This window comes from Manacus candei, unplaced genomic scaffold (assembly GCF_025592945.1).
Source record: "Manacus candei isolate 608988 ecotype Guabito, Panama unplaced genomic scaffold, ASM2559294v1 h1tg000008l, whole genome shotgun sequence".
Taxonomy (NCBI): Eukaryota; Metazoa; Chordata; class Aves; order Passeriformes; family Pipridae; genus Manacus; species Manacus candei.
Window position 1 is genome coordinate 4,520,540 of NW_026138056.1, and position 19,251 is coordinate 4,539,790.

A 19,251-nucleotide genomic window follows, 5' to 3' on the forward strand; every position below is an offset into this window, starting at 1 on the left:
CATAAGGACATTTCCCCCTTCACAGACATGAACAGAAGTTCAAATTTGAATATATACCACACTTTCAGTTACAAACACAGATTTGGGTATAAAAGGAGAATCCGTATTGAGAATAGTCAACACATTTTCTTGGTTATAATCTCACTTGAGAACAGTACTCTTGCCAATTAATACAGCCAGCCATCAATATCAGCACAGGATTCCTGCAGAGTTAGCACTAGTAAATTTGCTTCCCTGAAAATCATACCTAGGAATTACTTAATTTAAGCTCAATCATCTGGTAAATTGAAAAGAACTGGGGAGAGAGGAAAATCATGTTTTATAAAAAGTTAAAATACCTAAAAAGTACTGATCAGGGAAAACACTGTATTGGTTGATAATCAAATTTCCATCTCTTCTACTTTCCCCATTTTCATGACAACTGTTAACCTGCACTCAGGGACAGGAAGAGGTCACTGGGAAGTTTGATGTTCTGTCTTTTTTAAATGTAGAATTCAAACCACAGGACCAAACTATTCTCTTGCAGTGAAATAAGCAGCATTGCCTGTTAACAATTCATGTCTGACCCCCTTTGCAGTTTTCAGTGAAAGTGAGAGCAAAGTTGGTGACAAACAGGTGGCAAAGTTTGACACTTTTCTGCCATCATGGTAATATTTCTTGCACTGGCAGGATGGCATGAGCTCTACATCCTGTACAGAACCCATAAGTGACCAACTCAAGAAGGCTACATGAATATTCACAAAAATACAAACTCAGACCTGGCACCCAGGAAACTCTTACTAAGCTAAGATTCCCAAAATATGTGGAAATGGATTGAGAAATAGCCTGAACAGCAGTGAGAGGAAAATTAAAGTAACAGTGACAAGAAGGTCTAGAAGCCATCATGGTGGTTCTGGCAGATGATATTCTACACCAGCCAGTCTAATTAACTAATGTATGGGCAGGAAATGGAGTCTTATTCCTTCTTTAAACATTTGAGATAGCATGAATCTAACAGCTGTTCATGCAAAAAGAACAATAATTTAATTTTTTTTGTAAAATTATTAGAAACCTCTGCAATGTTTTTGGGTTTTTTTTTACATCCTTGCTGCAGTTCATACTGGATTTCAAACATTCATGAACCTTCATTTCAAGTTTTCTATCTGCTAATTAACATATTTATAAGCATTATAAGCATGTTTGGGTTTTGCATTATCTGTATTATTCCACCCCATTTTATCAATAACTTTCAATTATATGGGATATCGTATTTGTACCATTTACCTTTTACAGGTTATCTAAAAAGAAGATGGAGAGCATGAATAACATCACTTATTTTTTTATTTAACATTAGCAGATAAAACAATGTTTTCAGACAGGTATTTACACAAATAATTGCTCAATAATTATTCTTAATTGCAAAAAATGAAAAAAAATATTTCATGGCCAGCTCTTTGCAGGAGCATTTGACACTACAAAGGGAATACAGAGTTCACAGCATAGGCACAGAACCAGTACAAAGGAGACTGCATAATGGTACTTGTGTCACTTTAATCAAATTCTAATTAATCTGATGGTTTTACATTCTGACACAGTTTTGGTAAACAAAGACATACCTAATTACAACATGATATGTTTATCCAGCGGCATATAAGGTTTTGACTGTAAAAGTGACATTCACAAAACAAATGCACCCTGTAGCACGTAATTTACTTTAATATGAAAAACCTCAAACAAAAAAATTATACTGTGCCAGCAATCAGACAGCTAAAAAGAAATGTAAAAGGTGGCTAATTGCTTTGGTAGACCTAAATAGCAGGTACGTGTTTTGGTATCGTTTACCATTTCTAGTGCATCAGGTTTTGATGTGATAACTCACTACAGGCTGTTCCACTACCGAAGCACATTATGTCCATCCACTGGACATTGTGTCCATCCTTAATTGTGTATTCAACATTTAGCCTCCAATGATCAATGTTGAAATGAGCCTGTTGGCTTTTACAGCATTCAGGCCTATCATATGTTCAAGCTTTCAAGGCAAAAGTCAAAGACACTCTTTTTCACTTATTTTCTATGCTTTTTTCTTTTAATTTAAGTAGCATAAAGGCTATAACACAAAATAGTGCCAAACAGAAATCACTCAGCATAAGGACTTTCCCAAGTCAAATATCATATATCTCTTTTTTAACCCTATTCTGAATATCCAAAGACGAGGACTTAAAACTATGACTGTGAGATCCAAGCAATAAGCACTGCAGAAATTATTCCAGGAAGATGTACCACCCTCCTGCATCCCCTTTATTTTTTATCGTTATGTGTTAAAACGCTATCTTAGTGTACGTAAATTAAATCAGACAAGGTAGTCCAGTTTTATGTTTATTACTTCAGTAGATGTGAAGCACATAATCTTCTTTTGTAAGACAGCACTTCTGTATCACTGGACAGGAACATATAACAACAAGAAAAACATACTCATCCACACATATGAAGTGCTGGAAGAAGGAAAACACTTGCTAGTGGGACAAAGAACTGACATAGCCAGTGCTACACACTTACTTGAGAAGCAAAACCTCATTTGGTTTACTATTAGCCTCAATTATAAGTGAACAGAAACATAAAGTGGGTTCAAAATGATTCTGTATAAATCTCCTTCCATTTGTAGGAAGTGTTAAACTACATAGGATTAGCAGCAGGTAAAAAGGACTGGGAAATCAGCAGTAGGAGATTAAAAAAAAATAATTAAGGTCTTGCAGAGTATCTGTACATGTAAGAAATGAAGGAGATTAATATTGCTAGCTGTCAAGTCAGACAAAAGATATCCAGCAGCTGAGATCAACCACAAAGATGCTCCATCTTCTTCTATACATTAATATATTCTCTTACATAGTAAAAAAAATACAAAGAGAATGAAGCAACAGAACAGAATGAAGCTTCAAAACAACAGAGGTTTTGCAATCTCCCTAATCAAGTTCCAAATTTACAAGGGAAATGGCAAGAAAGGAAAGGAACTTTTAAAAACCCAAAACAAATAAATGTAATTAAATAATAAAAAGCAAATCTCCCCAACAAGAAGTTATCGGTTCTTGTCAGAAATACTCCTGCGGATCTGTTTTCCACCAGAAAATGCAATGCATCAAAACAGAAATATTTGCTGCAAATTACCCTTTTGATGACACCAATAATAAAATAAAAACTGAAAAGATTGAAATTTTACAATATTTCATAGCTGTATGACTTCCAATAATTTTTTTAAATTTTATTTTGCATGATATCATACAAGACTAAAGACCAATCCAAACGTAATTTTTGTGGAAAAGTACAAAGATGATGTTTTCATTGTGTTTTAAAACAATCAAGTTCTGATCCTGTAAGTTTTCCAGTAAGATGTAAAATTCCTTTCTCTCCAAAAGCTTACTCAAAGTTATTTGGATCCATCAGAGTTACCTCTGAGAAGACTTCTATATTTTTATAAGGTGATGCGGAAAGATGCTTTGTTTTTATTTTATTTAACAAGTAGTCCTCTGACAAAAGTAATACAAATAAATATACATAAATTCATATCAGTGAAGAATTGTCATCTCTTTCCCTTCTCAAAAGGTAAACAGCAACATTCTTTACCAATTATCTAGAACACCTCAAGGAAATAAAAAGTGTTGCTTACTTTAAACACATGCAACAGTTTTCAGATACTCATGAGATGGTCACTCCCTCCCACTCTCAACTAGAGTTTGTTGTCAACTTTGCTCTTTTCTGGCATTTACTTAGTATCTTTAGAATTAAGATTCTCTTTATTCATACTTTAATTTCTTCTACTTGACTTTTACTGCACTTCTGCCCAAACACAAGCAATTCAAAACATATGAAAACAATTGAGTTTCGAATATTAAGATCTAAATAACAATTTCTAGATTTAAAAGTATTTCTTCAGAAAAGCCTTAGTCCTATCACTGCAGGTTGGACAAGAACTCCAGAAGGTTTCTTCTGACCTGAATTATTCTACAACTCTCTTTGTAGCATTAGAAGATGAAGAAAGAGTGAGTACAGTTCACCTCTTCAATCTCTATGCTCCTCCATGGAATTGTCCTGATTTTACTTTCACCTACTTTTTAAGTTTAGAACTGCTATTATGCTCACAGAAAAAAAAAAAAAAAAAGAAAAAAAAAAGTTTTACACCTGTAAGAAGAGAGGCCTCTAGTGTACAGCCAAGAAAGCAAATTTTTTTCTGTGCCTTATTTAGGATCTGTTTCTCAGCCTTATTTAGGACTGGCGTTGACTATCATTTTTTTTCCCCCTTGAAGTTCACTAAGTATTTGTATCCATGCCTGCTATTTTTTAAACAACATCTGTCAGGTAAAATTTACCAAACTCAGTAGGTAGCACCTCAATCACACAAACAGCCGTATCCAGAAAAGGCTGCAATGGTCTCTCTGTTCCCACTGAAATCCATGTGAAGCTGAATGTAAACTCTCTTACAAGACATGGATGAAGATTTACTGATGGATCTGATTCTAGAGTGGTCTGAATAAATATATGCATTTTTCCACAATAAATTCACCAGATTGCCTCAACGCAGGTTAATATAATTGCTATTAACATAAAACATTCTTTTCATCTAAATTTGCACTTCTCCTGTTGTTTTGTTCCCTTCTCAACTCAACTCTGACTCATAGACAGATTAGAAACCAGATCAGACTAGAATTTGCAACGGTAACTCGGCCTCTTTGGACTACAAAAACAAAAATGAAACAGTAGGATAGTGTCTGGAAAAATAAGGAATCAATGACAGTCAGCTTTAATGTGCTCTATTGTACCACAGTAAGAATGCAGAGTATCTGAAGTTTACAGAGCTGGTCTTCCCACAGTATATTTCGAGCACAATTCCCAGAGCTCTGACTTTGCGGGGCCAGCCGAGAATACAAATATCTAGAACGTATATGTTGAAGACTGTAAACCCCTTTATCTTGAACAAACGTTTCTGTTCAAGTCACCAAGTGAAATAATCACCCGGTTTATTCTGTGTAGATGGGCAAAATGTTTACTATGACAATTCCAGCTCTGGCCGCTGCAGGAGGAAATCCTCGCACAGCTCCGTGTGCTAAAATAATACCCTAAAGTAGTAGCAGCATGATTGGATTTCTACACGCGTCTAAGGTCACCCGGGCCTCACATCCAGTCTGCTGATCCCTCTGCCACCAGACACCTGCACTGCATGGGCTCCCCACACAGGAAGGCTGGAGCCATCTCCTAGCAATGTGCTCATTTGGAATTTGAGAGTGCAACATCCTGAGGTAGATAAATAGATGAAATCCATCAAGCCACAAACTTCCTGACATTCTCCAGAATGAGCAGGGTTTTTTTTTTCCAGAGCACGGAGGTTTTGGTATTAATTTGGACAGGGAGGAAAGCTGGAGTCTGCTACGCAGAAACATCTAGTCAAATAAATACGTCATTAAGCTAACTAGCTACAGGATTGTCTAGCAGATGGATGACATCTTGGTTGCTAGTGGAACACTTTTCTATAGCCTTGTTTGAGGCAGACACATATGGCTCTCCCAAGCATTGATGCAAGCTCCCAGATGGACTAGATCATTGCTGACACCTTATTATAAATCCTAGAGATGAAAGAACAGAGCACAATTTTTGAATTACAACACAAGACTCTAAAATATTCAGGCTTCCTAAAAATCAAATTTACAACAGAATATCTTAACTTCTTTATGTTGAAAGAAGCTATTTCTAACCAGGAACAGAAAATAGGGCAAAATGCTGTATCAAGAATGATTAGAAGAGCCTTGAGGAAACTTAAAAGACCAGAAGATCCTTAATGTAAATGTATATCATAACTACATATATGGAGTTACAAATATTACAGCTCTAAGGATGCAAAAAATTATCTGCTGTACAGCTGTTACTGACACCAAAGAGCTTCCATCTGGAATTTCTTGCTTGGGATGGAAGGGGAAAGGCAAGAAGAGGAAGCCATTTAGACATTACAGATATGTTTGTATCCTAAAGGACTACCCAACAGTTAAAAAAAAAAAGAGAGAGAGAGAGACATCTAGCCATAGGAGCAACAGGAAAACTAGCAGAAATATGTGGGAGATTGGGAGATAACAGAACCAGTTGCACACATCATTTGTTTTGGTGTCAGGGATACCTGAGAACATCTCAAGCACATAAGGGTACCATGGCGTATTTTTCCCATCAAAGTCAGAAGCAGGAAAAAATACTCTTTTGACACTTTTACACTGTGAAAAGAGACTATCCTTAGCATCCAGTAAGAACTTTACTCCTCAACTCACCCAAATGTAAGACTCAAGCTGCCAGGAAGAGGACTTGATACATATTTTCTCATCTCTAATATCTGCTATACTATCTAAAGCCAGAAAGTTACATCTTTGAGACTATTATAACTCTGTGGCAAAACTTTTCAATTTCAAAACCAAATCAACTCACTGACTCTGGGAATACATCGGGAATTCTCTACATTCATGAGCTGGGGAGATGCTTAAGCTGCTAAAATTTATCTGCCTCTACCGCAATGGCCATAACCTTAACAAGGATGCAAACATCTTGAAAGATTCAGCTAAATGTACAACAGCTAATACAGCATAATTCATTTGTCTCCTATTTTTTTAAATGGACAACTGTGCTTTCAGTATCTTCAACCATAAAATAATTTCAATGTATTGAAATCAGATTTTCAAGTTTTCCTTCACAGCTTTTAGTATGGCTTTTATCTTCTTGACCAATTGAAAGTTCAGAAGGTTTTTGTTACACGGTGAATACAGTAATCCTTGGATCATCTTATAAAATAGAACATCTATAAATAAAGATACAAGGGTAGCCTTTTCCTAATCTCTACCTCCATCACAACATGGAGCTCAAGAGGAATGTCCAGGAAAAGTCTCAATTTTGTAAGGGTCACTTACAAAAGGGTGTCGGTAGAACAGACTTTCCCCCTATGTATACTGCATCTGCAACTACTTCAACTGGACAGTTCCTCTTCTCTGCAACAAAACTCCCTCTGGGAGGCAAGTTCAGCTGGACAAAATAGAAAAACAGATAACACCTATCTCCCCTCTTTCTCAGAACCCTGAAGAATATATGCTTCATTTTTCATTTTTATGTGTTGGTACATAAAAGCTTCAGGATATTCTTTCCTTTATGTAAGTCTTCCTATGCAAGACACGGGGAACTGCAACTTGCAAACCTCTGTGGTCAGGGCTGACATGACAAAGGGTAAATCAAAGACTTCAGGCAACAGAGGTTTGGTTTCCCCCATCAGATGAACTTCAGATTGAAAAAAAAAGGGGGGGAGATATTAATTGGCATCCACAAAAGCATAATAAAACAAAGCTCTGACTAGAACCAGACATTTCTGGGCTGCAAGATATTCTCCAATATTATTAATCTGTCTCAAAACAGACAAACCCCATAAAAGTCCTAATTTCCTAGCAACTGAAGGCTTCAATTTTACAGCTGTCAAATAGAATGTATTTTTTCTTAGTTTTAATCTTTAAAAGACCAAATGGTAGATATAAAGGATCACTTCAGGTCCCCAAATATGAGGTGAGCCCACATGGCTTTCTTCAGCCCTTGACTTTGCAGCAGATTTCTCTTGCAGGCTATCCAATGAAACCACATGTTTCTAGAATCATAGCATCCCTGATCACAGAGTGGGATCCTTGGCAGTTTAGCTCTATGACAGGAACCCTGAAAACACCAGGCCTCTGGCCAAACAAAGTTTACCAGGAATCAAAGAGAGGCTGTGTCTTATTTTGATTTCAAAGCTTGCCAGATCTAAAATATTTGCAAAGAAACATCCCAATTTCAATGAACTGCCATTTTCTGAATAAATTATGTTCACTTGAAAGTTTGCAATTAGCTCCATCCAAAATGCCTCTTAATGGCAGCATCAGGAAAACTGATCAATAACAAGTGACATGGAGGAAACTTGTGATAAATCAAGTACAGTATAAAACCCTGAAGTTACAGCATGGTAAACATCTATGTCAAAAGCTTCTCATTCATTCACAGATGGGTTTAGATCACTGTAATTTAACTTATGTTCTAAATTATGTTCTCCATCAGATGCAAAATGACCTTTGATTGATTCAAGCTAAATATATAAGGCTGTTCTATATTCAACAGAGCATTCACACACAAGTTTAACACACTTTAACATATACATCCTGAATCAACACTTCAAATGATTTGCTCTGGTGTCTCCATGCAGACATGATTAAAGGCTTTTATCTCCAATCCCTAATAATACCCAGGGGAAAACGGAATGGGAAAAGGCAGAATCTGTTGTTGGTGCATATTCAACTGAAGAGAGAACACAACATTTCAAAAGACACTTTCAGAATACCTAACACACCTAACTCCCACTCTACAAACTATAGAGGCCTTCTTATTCCTCTCTGTTCTTCTTTTAATTTCTTTTGGTCTGCTATGCTTTTAGGTAATTTCAAACAAAATTAAGAATCATTAACCAAATACTTTAGAACTCATTACTATGTATTATCAGCAATAACACACATCAGCACTGTGATATTTCTGTCTTGAAATTTACCTACTTGCCCAGCCACCATCCATGAGAAAAAGGAGACCAGTCTACATAGATTATTGGCATCTCTTGCTGTAGAAAATTTACATTATTGCAGCTGTTTTCATCAAAAGGCTGCAAAGATCATTAGAACAGAACAGTGATTTTCACCTACAGTTGCGAGTTATCCTCATCTCTGTAGTAACTGTAGGTGACTTCCTCTTGCAACTAAAGAGAGGTTTATCTCCCTAATCCTTGGTACATTAATCCCTACTTTAAAAAGTTATACCACTGTTGTTATCAATCTAATAAGGCACCGTAAGAATAAAAATATTTGTAGAATGCTTTTATGATAAAGCTTTGCCATAAGGTGCTAAGTAGAACAGGTCAGATAAAGCACACATTTGACAAACACTGGCAGTATTTTTGTTCAACAGATGGCAGGTTTTTTTAAAAAAAAATTATTATTATAAACTATGTAAAAGCAGACACCAAATAGTACCTGTAATCAACATTATACAATCTGCTTTAATTGGATAGATGGATCACATGTTAGAGGCTTCTCAATTAAATGAGAATAACTCATACTTTAGGATATTTTAAGTGAAAATGGGGTACTTGCAAGAAGTTTATCTCAAATGACCTGTTTCTAGAAATGTGCTAGGAAGGTTATTAAAACAGTGAGAGGAATGTGAGAGGGTCAAAAAAACCCAGAAAACATCCATGTTGGAAATATTCATAGAACCCCCTTCCTCTTCACTTCCAGTACCCATGTAAGTTTGGTGAGGAATTATAGTCAATGCAAACCTTTTGTAAAACAAAACAACTACACAGTGGCACTGGCCAACAGAGGCTATCAGTCAGCCCAAGTCTAGCTTTATATGACCAGGTGCAATCTTTAATTTAGGAGTACTGAATCTTATCTGCATGCATTTCTACAAACGTTCCATTTAATTTTGCTTAGCACTAGTTAGGCAAAACCTACAAAACCAGTCAACCCTTGAGATGAAATTGTAAGGGAAGAACACACACCAACTGGGTATTTCACAGAAGACGCCGTTGCAACAGCTATGGAGATTAAGTTAGGTTACTTATAAGCGTTCCTCACGTTTTCTCTCCCACACCTTCTGCTGCGCTCCCTAACTCTGACCCATAGGGCAGAAGTCAGGCAGCTCACTTTGTCTTACAAAAATCCCAAGCAAACCATGGCAAACATCCAGTTGACATTCTATATAATACAGTCCAAAATACGTTCCACAAATTAGCCTCACTTGACTCAATGACTAATGGTTAAGCAAAAGCAGAAAATGAAGCAATACTACTTACACCCAACAGTTTAAGAAACACTGTTACATTCAGGCAATTACATATACTAAGTACATCCCTACTAGATACAGGACTAACAAATCCATATTAATTCTTGCTTCATGTGTCATTAACACCTAATGGAATGTTTAAAGGTGTTTACAAGTCCAAAGTAATAATGGATCACTCTTAATTAATGCACAGTAAAAATTTCATGAAAGTCTCAGTGGAAGAAGGCGGCTGTTAAAGAGATTGCTTCATATCTCAGTCACAGACTGCCCCCTCCTTTCCCTCTATGAAACGAAGAACAAGTAGGTTACAGGTGTGAGAAACCAAAATAATAGGCTCAGCCACACAACATAAAGAGGTAATTAAAAAAGAATCACACATTTTCCTTCCAATAATCTTTGAAATCAAGAAGAGTGCAACTTGTGTTTAAAAAAGAGAGTACTGTTTGAAGATGCTTGCAAGTACTGGTGCTGAAAATTAAAGACAAAACACAGTAGCCTTATACTGGCATATGCTAGATAATACTAGGCATATGAGTCAACACTTATTTTAGAATTCTGAGTAAATTTCAGGGTTTATCCAGAAGAAAACACTGTTTTCTAGTCTCTTATCAATGTGGGAGACATTCTAGAACTTATTTTATTACGCATTAACATTTGTTCCTAACAGAAACTAAAAGAATTTTGTATCGTCCTCTAAAATCATGACTTAAATACACTCAATGATCAAAGGTTATGACAGAATCATACAAATTTCAAGATATTTATCATACAAACATGCAAAAAAGCACATCTTCCCCAAAGGTCAGTGCATCTTTTACAATTTAAGAACATAGGAACTAAATGAAACACTGAATTCAAAAAGAATTGAAATCTCCAAACTCATCTCTTACAGGCAATACCTGTTCACTATCATGACTACCTTTTTTCAGAAGCAGATTTATTCTCAGTTTTCAACAAAAAAGGTGTTTAGCATGGAAGAAATCAAGAACACTAGGAGATGGAAACACAATCACATTCCTACAGACACTTCATCAACTCACTCCATTCTCACGTGCAGCATTTGAGCAGTGCATCTTTTCCACACAATACTGTCCTGCCTTTCAGAACTAATCCTAAACACATGCTAATTTAGAAAAGTGGGTACACAGTCTACCACTCTCATCATTTGTTCTCCCTGTCCTATAGACAGTCAGGAGTCAACGTCTACACAGGTAAAACTTTGCAAAGATCCCCACGCAACTGGCAAAATACACTTGTCCTTTTATCCACTGCAACCAGCACTTAAGTCCAACGACTTTAATATTTTCATTTTTCAACTCACCTTAGTGAAACCAAACAAAATCAAATAGGAGCATCTGGGTTTCAGTTTAGTACTACCCAACAGTACTCATCAAGTACTCACCACTGTTCTAGTGAATAAAATTTCTCTAGAGAGGAAGAGTCTTCCAAAACGGTAAAACACACAACTGAAACCTGTACTGAAAAGCAAGTACTAAGCATACACGTTTCCAAATTCAGTCACGTGCAAAAAAACTATTAGAATTATTTTGGATTTAAAAAATATTTTCAGGCATGCCTACCAACCAAATGTCTATTTATAAATTTGTCTACAGAGGACCCATGTTTTTTTGGTTCGGAGAGACTAAAGCCTGGGAAAAATGCTGAAAATGTTCGTCCCTTAAAAGTCTGAAATGATATTCAGTTCAGAATACAACTAAGTTTGCTCAGTCAGATTCAACCTCTAAGACTAAACATCTAATTCAACACAAACCAATATATTCTGGTTTTAGTGGCCCCATCTTGGTGTGTAACTGATTCTTGTAACAGTTATCTAGCCATCAGAGAATCTATTACACCTGCAATTCTACTTAACATGTACTAAAACATAAGCACAAGGTCATCAGGCAGAGCCCACATCACAGGTTTACACTGAGCAAAAGTGTTATAGCAGCAGTGGTTTATTTATCCCTGCCATGTAACTTTAACAGCCTTTCTGTGTGGATTCTGGCAACCAGGGACTTCCATTGTTCCCCAAACTGTTTAACAACATTTTAAAATACTTTTCAGTTTTAGCAGATAATAAAGCATAAGACCACTATCATTGCCCGTCCTCTTTGATGCTCTCCTCAAAAACTAACCCCCCAAACTCATAAACTGCTTTCCTAAAAAAACTGTATGAGAACACAGCTCCCTCAATTTGAAGGACACAGACTCCTGCCCCCAGTGAGTTTTCAAAATCCTGTGGGGTAAGGATTTCTGACTAGTTTCTCTGCAAAATGTAGACATTAAAAATAAATTATGGGTGTGGATATGCTGCCTTCCCAGCCCTCTCCCCACCACATGCACTTCCACCCCCAGCTTCTTCGCTAGTTTTCATGCAGATTTGTGCCAGACTTTCGGCATCCTCATTAAGTGGTGTTTGGCAACCTGCCTAAGTTTTAGTGGGTTCTGGGAATGCCAATATATTAACCAGAGGACTTTTTGCATACCCTAGAGAGATTTTATTCTAGAAAAGTCAACCATTTGGCACAAAGAAAACTTACTTTAAATCTAGAAAAGCTCTCCATTGGCAATAAGAAGAAAAAACGCATTTAGATTGTTCTTAATTTCTGCCTCCTACCTGAAAGAAAAGTTTGATGTAGAGCAAGATCATTCGAACACAGTTTAAAAGGTCAGAGTGCTGTCTGCAGTAGGATTTTAGAGAAAAGAACAGCAGATATGAAAAACACAGACACGGTACAACATCAAGAAAATTATTCATTTTCAGTCCCTTGTCTCTTGTGACCAAAATAATCTTAATCAGAAAGATTAAATTTACCCATTATTATGCTGAGTGATAATGAATGATGATATGGGTGCTTGAAAATTTCCACTGCTTAACTAAACAATGAGAAAAAGCATTTAGTAAAATGCATCTACATTCAGCATATTCCAAATATGCTAAATCAAGGCATATGCTACTGAAACGCATATATTAAATAAATATAGAGGACGAATATGGAGACATTTTGCCAGCACGAAATACAGAACACACTGTAATGTTGTGCTCACTCTTATTCACCTGCAAGCATTCTTTCTACTGCTCTCCCCTTACAGTAACTATTATTCAACTGACTGTCTCAGAAATCAGCAAATAAAACTCCTCTGTAAAAGAAAGAAATCAAGTTTATTTTTCAAATATGAGGTTCAGAAGGAGACAATAGAAAAAAAATAAAGGTCCACAGCTTTCCTTCACTGGAATATTCTGCTCATGGAGCACACAGAGAAATTTAAAGTACACTGGACAAATGTGTCATTTCAAGGCTGTTTCTGCAGGTTTCTACATCCAGAGAATACGATCCTCTTCAAGAACTTATTCAGGTAATCTGCTATCATACAGATATCACTATCCATTGTTACTATAAATTGCTTCAAATCTTTACTTCAAACTCATCATCTTTGTGCAAAAAATTGCTGACTTCCTGATACCAGCTCCAAAACACCATGATCCTTTTATAATGACCAGTTAGCATCAGAGATTCAGCAAGAATCAATTAAAATCAATTCCATTTAAATGTTTTAGTGTACTAAGATTATGTTTGGTGTGAAAGAAATTTTTAGCTATCTAGGCTGCCTTTGCTTAGATATCAACCTTCTGGGCAAGACGGCTATTCTTAAAAATAGCTGTCAACTGAGAAAAGAAAATGTATATGTATGAATCATTTCACTACAGGGTTGGATTCCCAGCAACTGATGCACCACTGTTCTGGCATCAGTGCCTTTAACGAGCAGCTGATACTAGCTTGGTGCCATTGAAGAATTTCACGGTTACCACAGAACCAATCTGCAGAAAAATTCATCTCTAAACTCCTAGAAGTATCTGCATTGCTGTAACTGGCAATTCACTTGCAGGGAGCTGTTTTGAACCATTAGAAACTAGATAGAAAAAAAACTTTTCCAAGACCACTCACAAGTTGAATGCAACAACCATGACTCCTGATGCAAGAGCTGTTGGACAGACATCCACTTTTTAACACTTCATTTCTCTCAGAGATTACATTAAATTACTTCTAAGGTACTTCTCTATTATTTCAATAATCATTTACTTCTCTCTGGCACATCATATCCTGAAAGTATTCCAAATTATTTCAGATGGTGTCACTTGACATGCAATTATTCCTTGTCAGAAGGGCAGTAGCCACTAGACAGAGTATTGCAGTGCAGATGTGAAAAAGAGAAGTAAATTTTGGTCAAGAAAATCAGAAAACTTCTCTTCCCCTCCTCCTCCCCCAAAAGTGCACCTTCAATGCAGAAAAAACTAACAACTCATCTTTTCAAGTCTCTCACCTTAATGTCCTATGCAAATACCATTTTACCTACTTAAAAATAACAAAGGGACAGGTTAGTTCTAAATTCTTAGGTTAAGCTACTCCTTAATAGTTTTAGTCTTATCAAACTTAATGCAACTGTGCCTCAGTCTTGAATCTCGATTTCCTTCTACTTCCACAAGTTTTCTTGTAACAAGCCTAAGACGATGAAGACTGAATTCAAACTTCCATCAGTCAAATGCTGCCTAGTGCCTGCAATGTTTCAGTTAACAAAAAACAATGGTCTGAGACATACTGTCTCACATTGTTCACTCATTCTGCATTACACACTGATCACCATTTAGGCCCCAACTGGAACCTGAATTTACTGGAGAATATTGACATGCCTTATGTGTATGCAACTATGATCTTCACATACTTGAGTGGAAACTAAATATGCTGCTATAAACACAGATTACATAAAAAACATGCATTTCTACTTCCATACATAACTCCATATAGTTGACACATTCCAATTTGATTTCTCCTCATGCTGGTCACTTTATGTATCACAGTAACTTAATACCTGGTGCTAAAACACCAGTACAGATATAGATGTATCATCACTATCTCAGCTAATGTGGATGAGGGGAGGCTGATTAGGCTGCTTCCCACTACTGTACTGGTTTTCCAGCAAAACTTACCCTTACAGTCACAAAGCCATAATATTTATATTCTCATTAGTGGAACCAAACACGTGTGCACCACACACAGTAATTTAATTCTACTCAACAGTGCATCATATGTTATTCCAACAACTCTGGATCACTGCAGAAAAAAGAATAGATTTCCCAAAACATTATCTTAGAAATTAAATTGGAAGGCAGAATAGAAGTTTTGTCTAACCAATATATCCAGGGGTTGAAGGACCAGCAAGGAACATTGCTCATACTTACGCAGCATCTATGTTCTTACCTCACCTATGACTACCAGTAATTGCCCCTCAGGCTTTTTTACTGGCAAAAACTCCCTTCCTTTTTGGCTAGTCTCAGATGTACAATGCTGTAGACATTTCACTCCATGTGCTACATGATGCACCTTTCCAGTCCACAAACATTTTAATGCAGTAATTTTTTTGTTTGGAAGCACAGACAAACCTCTTAAAGGAACTTTTCGTCCTGACGAGAAGATGCCCATGTTTTAGATCAGCAAACTTTTATAACACCAAATGCTATTTCTAACACCATATGAAATTATTCACCAGACTTCTGCTCTCTTGCACAACCACCATTTGCTATTCCAAAAAGGTTCTGAATCCCACCAAAATCTGTATCATTCTAGGTGCTAAGATCTCCTAAGAAAACAGAAGTTACTTTTGTATTTTGCCCGTTTCCTATTTGTTCTTTAGTGAACTTAAAGTTAGACAAAACGGTGCGTTTGCCTCTTCAGCAAGCATCAAACCGTAGCCTACGCCTAACTACCTACCCACCTACATGACAGAAAACGTGGCACACCATTCAGAAATTTGGGATGTACATATTCAATGCAAACAATGCAGGCAGGCTTCTGATACAGGCAGGCAAAGCTAGACTTCTTATAAACTTTCTTTTTTTAGGGAAAAAAAGGCACTTCATTAAATATAGGTCACTGGTGCGTGAGCCCGGCAGCCGCACTGCTGCTCTGCCTTCCCGTGAAAGTTGCCCGCCCGGCGCTGGGCGCGGACCGCGGCCGGGCATCCCCGCCAGGGTCCCCTCTAGAGCCGGGCAGGACCGCCGTTCCCGGGCTGTTCTCGAGCTGCGACACGAGCCCTGCGGCGAGCCGAGCCGAGCGGCCAGACGGAGCTCCAGTACCCACTTCGGAGCAGCCGGAGAGGACGTGCCGCGCACTCCGTGTTCCCCAGCGCCCTGCCCGCCGCCGCGGCTCCGCAGCCCCGCTCGCCTCCGCCTCTCCAGCGGAGCGCCGGAGGTCTCCCCTCCCGGCGGCCGCTCCGGCTGCTCCCCGGGCAAGGCGGAGCAGGACGGCGGCAGCGGGGCTCCCCGGCTGCTCCCCCCCGCTCCCGGGGGTACCTGTCAGCGCTGCCCCTCGCCCCGGCCGGCACCCCCACCTGCCCCTCCGGTGCCGCGGGGGACGCGCTCAGCCCGGGCCCGGCAGCGGCTCGGGGGGGCCAGGGCTGCCCCCGCCGCGGCACGGAGGGTGGCCGAGCGCCGCCGGAGCCCCCCGGCAGCCGCCGCCTCGTCCCTCGCCCGCTCCCAGACCTCCAACTCGGGCCTCCCCGCACTTTCTCCGGCACTTTCCGCCGCGGCGCCCCCCGCCCGCCCCCGTCCCCGCCGCGGCGGGCGGCACTCACCTCCCGCCGGCCCCCGCCGCTCGCCCCCGCGACGCGCTGGCCTCCTCCGGAGCGCCTCGCCGCCTCCCCCTGCCTGTCTCCGGCAGCCTCTCTCCCTGCGCTGAGGCTGTGCCTGCCTCCAACTCATCCCCAGCCTCTCCTCCTCCTCCCCCCGCCCTGCCCGCCCCGCTGGCTGCCGCCTGTCTGCAGCGAGTCTGGCTCCGGCGGGCGGGCGGGCGCGGGGGCCGCCGGCGGGGGGGCGGGAGGCGGGGGGAGGGGAGGCGGCGCTCCCGCCCGGCCCCGCAGCCCACACTGACACCTGCCGGGCGGATGTGCTGCGGCTCCGGCACCGGCCCCGACGGCGGCGGGGGGCGCACGAAATTCCGGCGGGGACTCTCCTGCGAGGAGAGAAACTGAGCGAGGTTCAACAAGGACAAGCGTAGGGTACTGAATCGGGGGAGGAATAACCCCAGGTACCAGTACGGGTTGGGGGCTGACCTACTAGAGAGCAGCTCTGCAGAGAAGGATCTGAGAGTCTTAGTGGATGACGAGTTGACCCTGAGCCAGCAGTGCGCCCTTGTGGGGAGGAGGGCCAATAGTATCCTGGGGTGCTTTGGGAATAGTGTGGTCAGCAGGTCAAGGAGGGTGATCCCCCCCTCTAATCGGCTCTAGTGAGGCCACATCTGGAGTACTGTGTCCAGTTCTGGGCAAGAAAGACAAGGAGCTACTGGAGAGGGTCCAGCAGAGGGCCACAAAGATGATGAGGGGTCTGGAGCATCTCTCTCATGAGGAGAGACTGAGAGAGCTGGGCCTGTTTAGTCCAGAGAAGAAAAGACTGAGAAGGGATCTCATTATATATATAAAAATACCTCAAAGGCAGGTGCCAAGAGGATGGTGCCAGACTCTTTTTGGTCGTGCCCAGTGACAGGATGACAAACAATGGCCATAAACTAAAACAGAAATAGTTCCACCTCAAAGAATTTCTTTACACTGAAGGTGGCAGAGCACTGGAACAGGCTGCCCAGGGAGGTCATGGAGTCTCCCTCTCTGGAGTCATTGAAAACCCACCTGGAGGCAATTCTGTGTCACCTGCTCCAGGGGACCTAGCCTTGTCAGGGGGGTCGGACCAGATGATCTCAAGAGATCCCTTTCAGCCATAACGATTCTGTGAATCTGATTCTGTGCGCTGCTGGAATTGCTTCGGGAACAGCGCCACTCCTGCCACACTGGCTCCCAGCCAGGCACTGGGCACACAGAGAGGGCACAGGCCATGAGGAACTCCTGGCAAGGGGGCAGCCGCCAGCCCACCCAGTCCCCACAAGGCAGCCCCACCACCCACCCACCAGTCCACCAGGCAGTCCCTGCCTCCGCACCTCTGTAAAGGTCAGGACTAGTGCGGGAAGGGGGGAGCAAAAAAAGTACACTTTGTCCCGTGCAGAACAAGAAATTTTTTGACATTTCAAAAAATGTTGCAAGACAGGAAAACCCAGTTCATGTCACAGCCCAGCAGGCACGAACCCAAGGCAGCTTCTGCCCTGCCTGTGTTCACTTGCAGGTCCTGTCCATCTCAGACTCTGTAACGCAGCTCTGCATAGAGCCATCAAGCATTCCATAGCCCTTGACCTCCCCCTCTTCCTGTTAATATCCTTTGGGATGCAGGGCTGTGGTACAGATCATCCAGTAAAAAGGCCACCTTAATCTCAGTTATGCCAAGCCACTTGGGAACAAGTGTAACAACCAAAGTTGCGATTACATGCAGGAATATTTACACACAGAATTCTCACAGAAAAAACATCCCTATTTCTGGGAGCACTGGAACAGATTAACAGATTGCCTAGAGAGGTTGTGGAGTCTCCCTCACTGGAGATGCTCAAGAACCATCTGGACACAATCCTCTGCAATGTGCTCTGGGATGACCCTGCTTGAGCAGGGAGGTTGGGCAGGATGACCCACTGTAGTCCCAGCCTGACCCATTCTGTGATTTCTGCTGATTTAGACCATCAGCCGCAGTCCACATTCCCATCCATGATGCCCTCTGAAGACTTTTCCCTTCCCAGTTATACCTGTAACCCTAAGAATGAAGAGGAGAAATAGCAGGGACAAGCTAACACGAAGAACTATAAAGGTTGCTAACTTTAAGCAGGTGCATGTTTGACTCAAATGTGCTTGTTTCCCTGCTTGCCTCACCTCGCCCTAGTTGCAAGTTGGAAGGAAGATGTAAGTCTGCTTGAAGGAGCCAGGAATCTGCCAACCCAGAATTCAGAGCACCAAGCTATGAAGATCACGGAGGTGATGGCCTGTGGTTCATGCTGCGAGTCACCATATGTGACTGGAAATGGGGAACTACCAGAGTAGTTCCAAAACAGAGAAACAGTCAGATCAGCAGTGAAAGACAAATTTAGCAAACGTATTTTGGATTAAGACACAAGGAGCCAAAGGAACATCAAACACTACAGAAAGGAGGAGCTTCCAGTAATATGGATAATATACTGGAGCTATTTGTCCTGAAGGTTACAAAAATCATCAAAAGATCACGGGGTTAATCCATAACTTGGTATTTATAACATTTATTTATAGTCTAGCAAATTGGGAGAACCTTGATTTCAAATTTGCTCTGTAGTAACCCATCAAGAGTCAAGTGCTCCATTTCCAAGAGTGCCCTGGTAATCTGTATATGCTTCACAACAAATGGGTCTGACATGCTTCAGCTGTGTTCCCTTCAATGACTTCTCAAGGAAGACCAGCATTCATTCACTTCTGCCAAGAGAGTCTTGTCGTGTGCAGAGGAATATC

At 40.6% G+C, this 19,251-nt stretch overlaps 1 protein-coding gene across 2 annotated transcripts in view; it reads right to left on the minus strand.

Moving 5' to 3' along the window:
• Nucleotides 1-16,680, minus strand: part of LDLRAD4 (low density lipoprotein receptor class A domain containing 4) — a 286,166-nt gene extending 269,486 nt beyond the window's left edge. The window contains exon 1 of one of the 2 annotated variants that reach the window (XM_051773843.1): nucleotides 16,480-16,680. The gene's annotated coding sequence lies outside the window, so the exon portion shown is untranslated. The remainder of the gene's footprint in view (nucleotides 1-16,479) is intronic. The other variant, XM_051773832.1, reaches the window with a different exon arrangement.
• Between the last annotated feature and the right edge of the window lie 2,571 nt (nucleotides 16,681-19,251).